Below are 12,393 nucleotides of genomic sequence, written 5' to 3' on the forward strand. Positions count from 1 at the left end.
TTGAGACTTGTTTTTCTTTCCAAAGAAATGGAAGGGGAGATGCGGGAGGGCTGCGGGGTCGAAGCCCCTGCCCTGCTCCAGGCATCCCGCCCCCCTCAGCACTGGGCACCCCTGGGCACACTGTTCAGCAGAGTGCTTTCCACTGCAGACCTTCTGCTAACGGGGCGGGTGTCCCTGGCACATAGGGTGCCTTGAGCCCCTAAACTCCGGGGTGTGGCTCCCAGGCCCGTGCCCCCTCCGATGGTCCATGCCCATCCAGGGTGTTTGGGGTAGCCCCTCACCCCGCGGCCCAACCCTCCAAACATCCAGGAAGCAGCCAGAAAACACGGGTCTCAAAATAGACCAGGTTTGGGGATCTCAGTATTCAGATGGGAAGAAGCCTCATTTGAACCCAATCCTAATGGTTCTGACACACAGAATAGGGGCTCTTACTAAGAAGATATCCAAAGACCTCAAAATGTCTTGATCCAGACCTTCCTGGCCCTCACTTCACATCTGCATTAGCCCAGGTGAGGCGGTGGGTCAATGGGGTCTGCTTGAGAGGCTTCCCTCCACCTGGGCGCTCCGAGGAAGCCTTCAAAAATCTCGGGCCGGAAAGCACCCCAGACCAATTCAATCAGCTCTCTGAGGGGTGACCCGGGCATCTCCATTTTCAGATGCCCCAGATGATTCTAATGGGCAGCCAAGTGGCCTGGTCTTGCCCAGGGTGAGAGAACCCTGATGGGCCTCGTTCCACCCCTCACCTCCCCTCACCTCCCAACCCCTTGCCTGTGGCCACAGGGCAGCTGCCTGGAGCCTGAGCGGCTCAGTGCCCTCACCTGTGGGGCGGGGGGGGGGGGGCACCTCTCCCTTGGCTCCCCCCACCCCTACCATGTGCTCGAAGGCATGTGCTCTCTCTCATAAACAAACAAACAAATAAATCTTTAAAAAGAAAAAGCAGGTGACAGAGCTCAGTGAGAGGATGTGATTCCTATTTTGGAAAACAGGTGTGTATCTCTCTAGGACCCCCCCCCCCCCGCCCCAACACACACACACACACACACACACACACACACACACACACGGAGGGCTGTAGATCCACCAAGTCCTTAGTAAGTGCAGGGACAGAAGCTGCGATCTCAGGTGGCTTTTATCTCCCATTCACTTGTCTGTCACTTTTCTACCTTGAACATGGTAATTCCTGGTAGGACGTGAAAATCACTGAAAGGCAAACAATTGGGAAAAGGCACAGGAAAACCTAAACTGCAGGAAACCCTGCTTGGGACACAGAGAGGTGGTATGAGAGGTAGGCGTGCCCCCTGTGCCCCGGACCCTACAAGGCAGAGGCAGCAATGGGGGGCTGCAGGGGCAGGGGAAAGGGGGGCTGGAGGGGAATGTGGGCCAGGGGCTGGAGGGGCAGGGGAATGGGGGGCTGGAGGGGCACGGGGGGCAGGGGGCTGGAGGGGCAGGGGAAATGGGGGGCCGGAGGGGAATGGGGGCAGGGGGCTGGAGGGGCAGGGGAATGGGGGGATGGAGGGGATGGGGGCAGGGGATGGAGGGGCAGGGGAATGGGGGCTGGAGGGGATGGGGGGCTGGAGGGGATGGGGGCAGGGGAATGGGGGGCTGGAGGGGATGGGGACAGGGGAATGGGGGCCTGGAGGGGATGGGGGGCTGGAGGGGATGGAGGCAGGGGCTGGAGGAGCGCAGGCGGCGGACACGGCCCGCGGGCGTGGGGGCACAGGCGAGGCCACGCGGCTCGGAGCGCGGCCCTGGGACGCGGGGCCTGGAGGAGCGGGGCTCGGGGGGCAGGGCGGCGGCCGCGGGGAGCCTGCGCCCCTCCCCCTCCCCCCCCCGCCCCGCCCCGCCCCGCCCCCGCCGCCGCCCGGGCCCGGGCTCGGCCGCCCTCTGCCGCCCTCTGCCGGGGGACGCGCGCAGGGCGGCCTGGTGGGTCCGCGGGGCCTGTGGCCGAGGGCCTCCGGGGCGGGGTTTGGGTGCGGGTTTGGGTGCGGGTGCGGGTGCGAAGGGTGCCCGACGCGAGGAGCGAGGGGCCAGCAGGGCCGACCTCGCGTCGCAGGGGTCCCCTTGGGCCGAGGGCAGCGGGTGGCTTCGGGGACAAGGTGACCAGGGCACGGCGGGCCCTGGGTCCGCGGGCGGGTGTGGACCGAACCGGGCACGGCAGCTTCTCACACCGGAACGTGCCTCCTCCTGGAGACTGGTTTGGGGGCCGGGAGTCCACACGCCAGCGCTGGCGGCGCCACAGCCGCTCCGAGGCCTCCGCGGGCTCCGTGCGGGCCTTTCTCTGAGTTTGCGGCGTCCCCGCAGGCCCCGGCCGCCACCCGCACTCACGTCCCTCCCCTTTCTGCCCAGCCCCCCGGCAGCTTCCGCCTGTGCCTGTGACTCTGCCCCTCTTCTTGGACGGGCGCCAGTCCTACCTGATAACATCTGTGGCCTCTACCTCCTGGGTGTTCAGGAATGTCCAAGGGGAGCTCCGGGCTCCACTCGAGGCAGGAAAAACAGGGAGAGCTAGATGAGCTCATCTAACCCAGCAGCCCTGGGCAGGCGGGACCCATGGGGAAGGCTTCCAGGAGGTGGAGGCTGGGATTCTGGAAGGAGGCAGCTGGGGGCATGTCTCCTTCCCCAGGAGGGATTGGACCGGGGACTATTTGGGGTTTAGATCAACAATATAGTTTAGGGAATAATTTTTACAATAAAAATTTTTTTTGAAAAAGCATAGTCACTTTTCCTAGTTAGAGGAGTGATCCATGCTCACAAGGGGAAAAAAAATCAAACAGTACAAAGAGTATAAAGAAGGTTTTACAGGGACGCCTGGGTGCCTCAGCAGTTGAGCATCTGCCTTTGGCTCAGAGCCCCATCCTGGAGCCCCAGAATCGAGTCCCACATCAGGTTCCCTGCCGGGAGCCTGCTTCTCCCTCTGCCTGTGTCTCTGCCTCTCTCTCTGTATCTCTCATGAATAAATAAATAAAATCTTTTTTTTAAAGAAGGTTTTACAAATCACCCAAACCTCAGCACTCAGTGGTAACTGAGGTAAATAGTTTGATGACACTTTTCTACATTGAGAAGAATGCCACAGAGCCAACCTTCCTGGAGTTGTGGCTTTTGCCAGCACTTCATAAATTTGGTTCTGTAGACTCTTTTTAAGACTCTTCTCTCAAAATTTGACTGCCAATTAGGACTTGGCAAATGCTTTGCTCACGTGGCCCAGAAGATGAAGAAAGTGCCATCTTTCTCGAAGAGCCTAGGTGAGCTCCAGGGGAGGAAGGACCCAGGGCCAGGAGGCCATGGACAGAAGCAGAAGATACCACCAGGGTGAATAATCAGGATCACTGCTGGAAGAACCAGCCTGTGAGTGAGGAAGAGGGTCACGCATCAATATCAAGGTGTCAAGAGGGGACAGGAATGGGGAGAGAGACCCCAGCTCCAGAGGGTTTGAGCAGGGCCAAACTGTGTGTGGACAGGAGTTGGAAAGAGAAGGTCAGAACAAAGCTCATGAAAGATCCATCTGTAAGTGCCAAGCTCTCCTGCACACATGCACACTTACTATATTTTAAAAAAAGATTTTATTTATTCATGAGAGACACACAGAGAAAGGCGGAGACCATAGGCAGAGGGAGAAGCAGGCTCCCTACGGGGAGACTGATGCAGGGCTTGATCCCAAGACCCTGCCCGATATCATGACCTGAGCCGAAGGCAGATGCTCAACCACTGAGCCACCCAGGCGCCCCCTTACTACTTTTGAACAACTTCTTATTCCATATTATTTTATTCTATGCTGTGCTACACTATTCCATTCCATTCCATTCCATTCCATTCCATTCCATTCCATTCCATCCCATCCCATTCCATCATTCCTTTCTGTTAAAACTGCACAATACTGATAGCACTAAACGTTAAAGGATCTAATCTCACAGGCTAAGATTTCAAAAACTAGAGCATGTAACAAAGGCCCACCTGCCCCTTTCTGCCTTTCCCCAGCTTTAGGTCAGAATGTGCCTTTGTCTTGACCGTGGGTAGCTCAGGGGTCTCTCCTCAGAACCAGAACTCCCTCTAGAGTTAATAGCAGCCTTACTTTACCTCTGCACGCCTGCCCCCTGCTCTCAGCCAGGACGTACCTCGTTCCTTTGGTCGCTCTCAGGGCGACAGAAAGAAAGGGAATGACGTCTGAATCTCTCTGCTAAAGCATAAAGTCCCCAAGACCATGCTTCTCCAACCAGAAGTGATGTGATGGGATACTTCCCCGCTTCCCACTTCAGCTGTTCCCAGATAGTTAAGAATAATCCCCAAATTTTAAACAGTACTTAAGATTTAGGTGAGGTGTTGCAAGCGGCCACTGCTCGAGGTAACAGTGTCGATAAACTGCTTTCCCTTGAAAAGTTTCCAGCTGTGAGCCCAGGTTTACAGCAACCCAGGATCTTCTGCAGAAACAGGAATTTTGAAAGCACGTCGGTGCATAAAATGTTTTATGTTGAATTTATCACAAACGCCACGTCAGGATTTCAGATAACTCCGGAAATAAGAAAGCTACAATGGGAAGATTTCAGCAGTATTTATTTTTATTTATAATTTATACCCTGTCAGCTTCTAAAAAGGATTTGAGGCAGCACCCAATAAAAGACGTGTGTATACAACAAGGTGGCCAAAGCGGGAATAGGAAATCAAAAAGTCATGCGGAAAGAGGAAGAAGTGAAGAAGGTGAGAAAATTGCCATGACTCAGGATTCGGCTTAGTGCCGAGCTTTCTGGTAGCTAATGCAAGGATGGAAACATGAAGCCTTGTGCCAGCTTCGCTATCTGAGTGGGGAAAGTCGCAAGTGGTGCATTAGCGTTCCGAGGGACATCGGCGCATCTCTGGTACCATGTTCACTTGGGGACAAGTCCAAGGGCCTGAGAGGAAGTTGCCAGGAGGGTCTCACAGCCCGAGGCCTAGAGGGTCAGGGACAAGCAAACATGGTGCACCTGCTGCAAGAGGGCCTGGGCTCCGGGTGGGCCACGGGGGCTGCGAGGAGCAACCAGCCCAGCCCGGCCCATCTTCTCCGAGAGGCCTGCCCTGCAACCATTCATGGCCTGGGCCGAGGCATGGCAAGGGTGGCTTGTGGGGCGCCAGGGGCACCTGGACCCAAGGCTGGGGGTTTGCATGCATGTGCAGGCGAGGCACTTGCATTGAGGGGTGGCGCCAGGCGAAGGAAGAGAAGGGGCCAGGCTGGGTGGCGGGTGGGTGGCTCCCCTCCCCTCACTGTGGCCTGGCACCTCTGGGGAGCCGGAGAATTCTGCATTTGGCCCTGGTTTCCAGTCTGCTGCGAAGCTGTATTTGGCAAGCAGGGAGACTGAATGGATTTCGCTCACCTTGATTTCTGCTGTCACGGCTGTCTTTGAAGGCGCGGGGCACGGTGCCTCCTAGAGCTCTGTCGCCGGCCTGCAGCTGCACTCCCTGGCAGCTGAAGTCATCTTTCCCTCCGGGTTGGCCGCCGTGGCAGTGGAGAGGGGGCTTTGCGCGCCACATGCACTGGGGAATCCTAGCTATGACATCCGTTAGCTGTGTGACCTTGGGCAGGTTCTTCCTCCTGGCTAGGGGCCCAGCCCGTGACCTTGGGAACAGTTCCACACCACTCCATCTCCCAGAGTGTTTATGAGGATTAAATGAGCTGATCCACGCGGGGTTTCGGATCAGTTCTTCACGCACAGTAGATGCCACCCAAGTGCCAGTGTCCTTCTTGTTATTTGGATCCGCGGTTGTTCCTCCCTCAGTGGATCTCCCCCAACTCCCCCACCCCGGGGGACTCCAGAGTCCGGGACCAGACCCCGTGCTGAGCGGCCAGAGGTCTGCGGGACCTGACTCCACCTTCTCTGGGCCCTCCCCGGGAAGCGGTGCTCCCTCTTGGCCACCTGGCAGTTCAGACACCTCACCCCAGAGAGGCCGCGGGGCCCCACTCAGTTACAGCGCTGCCATGCGCTCTCATCTTCCCTCTTTTACAAAGAGGCAGGTTAGTGCCCAGGAGAGCTGTTACCCTGCATCCTGCACCTGCACCCTGCGTGTCCCCAGCCCCAGGCTCAGCGGAGTCTCCGCTCATGGGTGCCTCCTGCTGCCCGCTGGGGCTTCCAGCCCAATCAGCAGTCAGCGTGCCTTCTGCTCTGCCTCTTAGAGGGTCTCTAAGCATGGTTTTGTCCCCACCCAGCACCCACCAGCCACTTAATAATTGTGCTTTAAGTGAATGAAAGAAAGAGAAAAAGAGAAGAAAGAGAGAAAGAGAGAAAGAAAGAAAGAAAGAAAGGAAGTGCCAATTTCCTAACTAAGCTCAGAAAACCTCATGGACTTCCCATGGCTTTTCCATGGCTTAAGCCTTATGGACTTCCTCATGGACTTCCCATGGACTTCCTCATGGACTTCCCATGGACTTCCCATGGCTTCCCAAAACCCAAACTTCTCATCTGCCAGCCTAGGCCTTGGGTAAACTGACTCACTTCCTGGCCTCACCATCCCGGCACACATTGACCCGGCCCAGGGCCCATGGTGCCGGCACATCTGCCACTCCTGCCCTCAGCACCCAGCTCCTGGTCATCCTCTCTGCCCAGGTCTGTGGGGAAAGACTCCCATCCTCACTGTCCCTTCTCCTTGGGGTTATTATACCATAGACAATTGGGGACGGAGGCCAGCCGACCACTTACAAGTGCTCACTGCTCATTTCAGATGACTCCCCGAGGGTGTCTGGGGGTTGGCGTTGCCTGTGAGGATTCTGGGGTGGGGGGGAGTGGAGGTGCTCCTTGCACACTGGTGGCCATATGAGAGTGAGGATTCTGCCGGGGAGAGAGATTCAAAGGTGAAGAAGGAGGGGAAGGTACAGAGTCAGGGCTCGGAGGGTGACAGCCCCTCTTGTGTCTTGCGGGCAGGTGAAAGCAGAATCAGGAAGCTGGAAGTAACTGTAGCTGTCACAGGAGCTTGAGAAGGTGGTTTGGGGGAGCAAGGGAAGGATGGGCAAAGATGCTTTCCTGCGGTGCCTCTTCTCCCTAGCACGGTCCTGGGACAAACAGACAGAATGGGGCCCCGGTTCTCATTGTGATGCCTGCACCAGCAGGTCAGCATCCCCGGGAACCTGGCAGAAATGACAATTCTTGGGCCCCACCTAGACCACTGAATTGGAGGCTCCCTGTGGGGCCAGGACCTGGGTTTTCACAAGAGCTCTGGGTGAGGTTTGAGAACCATGGGTCTAGGCAGAGTAACGAAGGTGCACAAAGCCCTCCTTTCCCCAGTCCAAGTCTTTCCTGCTTCCCATGGCAGCCCAGCAGTCCTGAGTGCTCAGGGGCATGCCAGGGAGGAGCATGGACTCTCCTGTTGGTGTCGGGCTCACCAGCAGCTGTGGCCTCTGAAGCCCAGGTGGAGAGGGCTCCCACGCTCCATCTGAGGGTAAGGTCTGGAGGCCCAAGCATTGGGAGGAGCCTGTGGATGTGAATAGGAGTGTGCTGCGGGAGGAACACGAGGGTGTTATTTGGGATCAGATCAAGTATGCTTGTAACACAGGCTTCGAGGGCTCACGGACTGGCTGCTTTCTGAGCATTATGTACATTTAACCCTTCCCACAACATGGTGATGTGGGAATTCTTCTTGCACCCATTTTAGAGATGGAGACGCAGGGCCTACATGGGTCTTTTGCCCAAAGTCATCCCACGTGTCAGCAGAGGGGCTGGGCTTGGGGTTAAGTTGGGAGGTTGAAGGAGGTGGTCAGGTGGGAGAGGGCCCAGGTGAGGAGACCCAGATCTGCCCTCACCCCGCCAGTGGTTCCAGGAAACCCCCTTCAGGCAGGACAGTCTGGTTACGTGGCTACTCTGTGATGGTGAAGAATTTTTTAAATGTTTATCATGGCATTTGTCATAAAGGAGTTTTAGCTGTGGAGAAAATGTGTATTGGCCTATCACCTACTGAAGAGACTCTTAGTAACTCACCCATCAACCGGCCCTTGTTCCGGAAGAAAAAAAAAAGAATCAGCTAAGGCTAATTTAACCTGCCAATATGTTCTTACTGGAGTCTCCTTTCGGAGAGTGAGGGCTGGTCCTGGGGTAGGATCCACCCGGATAAGCCCTGGACAAGATGCAAACAGGTTTCCGAAGGGGGTGGTGCCGAACGGCTGACAAACGTGAGAAGCGATCAAAAACCCAAGGACTGGGAGCCCCGGCCTTGACCTCCTGCCAGGCAAGGTGTTGGGAAAGCCTCCCCCGGGTTGGAGTACACGTTCCTGCGCTTAGGAACAGGACCACTCTCCTGTCTCCTTGTGCCAGGTGTTTGTGGAGGGGCCTGGGCGACAGGAGGCGGTGGAGAGAGTCGGGTGAGGGTCTGGGTGCATCAGAAGACAGGCCGAGACGGAGGTGTGGCATCGTCTTTCGAAACAGAGAAGGAAAGTGAGAGCAGTGGAGGCCGACCTGGGGTGCGTGTGGGCCCCTGCTCGGGACCAGCCATGGTGCTTCCAAACCGGAGGTGCCTTGGGGTTAGCAGGGGTTCACTTGAAGTTACCGAGGGGGTTTGGGAATAGTTTCCGGGGCAGACCAAACTCACGCGGGCCCTCCACCTGCCTCAGGAGTCCATCACGGGCCTCGGGCTGGGGATGCCTCCTCCTGGGCCGGGCACCTGCTTTCCGGCCTGCCCCGTGCCTCACCACCGCCGGGCCGAGCACCGGCCAGGTGGGGCGACCGGGCTCGGGGGCCGGCGAGCTGCTGCTCCCAGAGGGGGATTCTGAGGTTCGGGGCCACGGAGAACAAGGTCACTGCACCGGGGCGACGGCTCGGCGCCCGTTCAGACTCTCAGCCTGTCGTGGGTTTGAGGAGCCGTTTTTAATTTTAGTCCGCAAAGCCCAGGCACGGAGTGAGGGTCACACGTGGATACCGGGGCGGCGGTGTTAACCCGCCAGCCCTAACTTTTCTAATAACTTAGGCGGCCTCCTGGCAGGCACGACCCCAGCAAACCGGCTGACCCGACGGTTTGTCATGCGAGGTAATTAATGTGTGATGGCACTCGGCTCCGAATGATTTAGTGGCCGGAGGGACGGTGCGAGGGAATGCTCCTGCTGGCATCACAGGCACAAACTGGGGAGATTAAGGTGGAATTATCAGACTGGTCCAGGGCACAGTGGTTCCCGGGGAAGCAGGTGGCGGGCGGCTTCTGTCTCGTTTCTTGAGTGAACCCCTCCAGGCCAGGTGACTGAGCCCACGGGTACCAGGTGCCCTTTCTGCCCCGGGTACTCCGAGGGGGGCTTCAGCTCAGTCTCTGGCTACAGAAGGGAGCTCCCCATGCCCGGAGGTGAGGGAGGAACCTTGGCTGTAGATGCTGTTGCTAGAGAGTCAAGTTTCTACAATGAAGTGAGAAGTGCCAGGGACTTTTCCTTTTTTCTTCTTTTTTTTTAGATCTTTTGTTTTCAGAGAATGTTCCACTATTGTACTTCTGGGAGCCTGACCAGGTTCTACACAGCGACCTTCTGTGCGGCCAGACACGGGGTCATCCTGAGGACTACTTGCTCTGTGGCTCTTCATGTCATCTGTTTCTTCCTGCGCCGCATGTCAGAGGAGCTGAATGCATTAGGATCTTGCTTTTCATTTTTAATTTTTGGACTAGCTGGTTGTAAGACAGGGAGTTAGAAACCCCTGCAAGGCCCGGGACCCGTCACAGATACTAATTTTTCATCATTTTTTAAAAGATTTTGTTTATTCATGAGACACAGAGAGGCCGAGACAGAGAATTAGGCTCCCTGCAGGGAGCCCAACGTGGGACTCCATCCCAGCACCCCAGGATCACGACCTGAGCCAAAGGCAGACACTCAACCACTGAGCCACCCAGGGGTCCCACTAATCTTTCATCATTCTGATGTGATTTTTATTTCCTTGAGATTTGGTGGCTGAGGTCAATGTAGACAGCATGGGCAAATAGGGGAGGGTCACCAGGAGCCGGATGTGTGGTCTTGGATGCAGGGACCCTCTTCCCAGTGAGAACATCCCTTCCTCCTCCCCACCCTTCCTCTTCCCTACCCATATCCTTCCTCCTTTACCTCCTTCCCTTCCCATAATTACTAAGGGCATAATTATGCACTTAGTCCTGAACCTGAAAAGACTATGCAAGGATGAGTGCTTGCTTCCCTGTCGGGGAGGCAGGTGCTTCTCTAAGGCATCACGGGATCTGTTTGTAACCTAGTCCTATACTTCCTGCTCCCTTGGTGGTACTTGGAGTACTAAAACATTATGCTTTTATTTATTCATGAAAGAGACAGAAAGAGAGGCAGAGACATAGGCAGAGGGAGAAGCAGGCTCCCTGTGGGGAACCTGATGCGGGACTCGATCCCAGGACCCCGGGAGCATGACCTGAGCTGAAGGCAGACACTCAACCACTGAGCCACCCAGGTGTCCCTGGAATACTGAGAAGTTAAAACAAATGTTTTCCTGTGAGGAATATGGATCCCACCCCCAAATGTTGGTACACACATCAGAGATGTCAACTTTGGACGATTCCCATGGGAACATCTTTGTATGTGAGAGAGATTTGGAAGGACATGGGAAAAACCTGCTATGCAAGTGGATTTGTTGAGTGAGAGCCCCATCTTGCCTCCAACTCCGGATAAGCCTGAAGGTCCAGAGGCTGTACCTCCATGTATCTTTTTTTTTATTTTAAAGATTTTATTTATTTGACACAGAGAGCACAACAGGAGGGAGGGGCAGAGGCAGAAGGAGGCTCTCCACTGAGCAGAGAGCCTGACGTGGGGCTCGATCCCAGGATCCTGAGATCATTACCTGAGCTGAAGGCAGACGGTTAACCCACTGAGCCACCCAGACGCCCATCTCCATGTATTCTTGATCGCTAGGGCTGAGGCTCCCTTTTCACTGTATTGCATAAAAAAAGTCTTCCTCTTAAACAAGGGGCTGGCAGACTTGATGTGCTGTTCCTACAGACACTTTAGTACAATCACCTGAAATAAAAATCTATGAGAAGAGCATCAGGGCTGGCCCACAATCAAGCTTTCAAGCAAAGGGTTTCCTATCATTCGTATTTTTTGACAAACGGTCTTATTTTTGCTTTGTGTGAGATTGTCTTAGAATTTTCTTTGCTCTGTAACCTCTACCCTAACTGAAGGACCTCTAAGTAACTGTGGCCACTTGTGTTCTTTTCAGACAGCGGCCCAGGCTGGCTGGAGACCCAAGTCTGTAGTCAGGAGCCTCGAGCTCCAGGCAGTCACCTAGATGTGTCTGGTGGAGTGTCATCTGTCAGGCTGCAGGCCTGGACTCCCACACTGAGCCCAAGGCATCAGACAGGGGCAGCATGATGAACTTTGGAGCCTTTTCAGATGAGCAGTCGTGGGTGCTGTATAAATGTGCCAAGCTGCCGCAGTTTGCCTCATTGAGCTTGAGACTCCTTCAAGAATGGAATTTACTGTTCTGTCATTGAGAACATTCACATGATCTCTTGCCCCTGTTCACTATTGGTGTGTGTGTGCGTGTGTGTGTTTAACTAAGTGATCATGCCTCACCAAATGATATGGAGGCAAAGCTTATGCAAGAAACACAAATTAGGTCCTGAATCACTTCACTACTACTTGGGCAGAAAAGTTGGGCTCTATGTGTTTCTTGGTGACTCTAATTTTCTCCCAAACACAGTTATATCTACCATCAGACAAAATTTGCTAACAGCCTCACTCATTATTACAGATTAATGTCACTGCTTGCAAGAGATGCTTACTTTCCTCTTATATAAGCACAGCCTTTGATAATTAATCCTGATAACACCAATATAGGGACCCCAATACTTGACATATTATTCAATGGCTTTTGGCAGAAAGGAAAAACATCTCACTTGAGTATGATAAAACACTATGAAAATCTGTATTTTACTACCTTTCATGAGAAATTTAACTATTTGGAGAAATAATTTTATATTTTACCTGGCTGGTTTTAATATATACTTAGCTATTTGCTTTATTTTTAAAGAAGATGCATGAAAATTGGTGACGATATACAACATTCTCCATGAACCAAACCTAGGAGAGATTAAATTTTGCCCCAAGTGAAATAGCTAAATTCAGTGGATTTTAATTACTTTTGTCCCCATGGGCTTTTTTTTTTTCTTCTTAATTTCTTATATTTTCCCCTTAGGTTGCATGATTAATTTGCAAGTTGAGTCCCACACTGTCCATGAAACGAAGCAGAATGTATGACAGATGAGGTGATTAGGTGCCACCTTTTGAGCACTAAGAAAGCTTTTTCCAACATTGGCCTGTGTCAGGGCGACAGAATTAGGGTCACCCGTGGTCACGCCTCACTGCTGCTGGGCCCAGGAGCAGCTCACTCAAACTCCGGATCATTAGAATCCCCATTTCTGGGGCCCCTGCCTGACTTACTAGATTAAGTATCTACCTTTGGCTTGAGTCATGAT

At 54.4% G+C, this 12,393-nt stretch overlaps 1 long non-coding RNA gene across 5 annotated transcripts in view; it reads right to left on the minus strand.

Moving 5' to 3' along the window:
- Nucleotides 1-2,793, minus strand: part of LOC144314260 (uncharacterized) — a 41,824-nt gene extending 39,031 nt beyond the window's left edge. The window contains exon 1 of one of the 5 annotated variants that reach the window (XR_013380096.1): nt 2,412-2,755. This is a non-coding gene — a long non-coding RNA (uncharacterized LOC144314260). Of the gene's footprint in view, nt 1-2,411 lie in introns of all 5 variants that reach the window. The other 4 variants (XR_013380086.1, XR_013380089.1, XR_013380090.1 and 1 more) reach the window with 4 other exon arrangements.
- Nucleotides 2,794-12,393: the final 9,600 nt, after the last annotated feature.

The sequence above is a fragment of the Canis aureus genome, chromosome 1 (genome assembly GCF_053574225.1).
Source record: "Canis aureus isolate CA01 chromosome 1, VMU_Caureus_v.1.0, whole genome shotgun sequence".
In the NCBI taxonomy this organism is placed as follows: domain Eukaryota; kingdom Metazoa; phylum Chordata; class Mammalia; order Carnivora; family Canidae; genus Canis; species Canis aureus.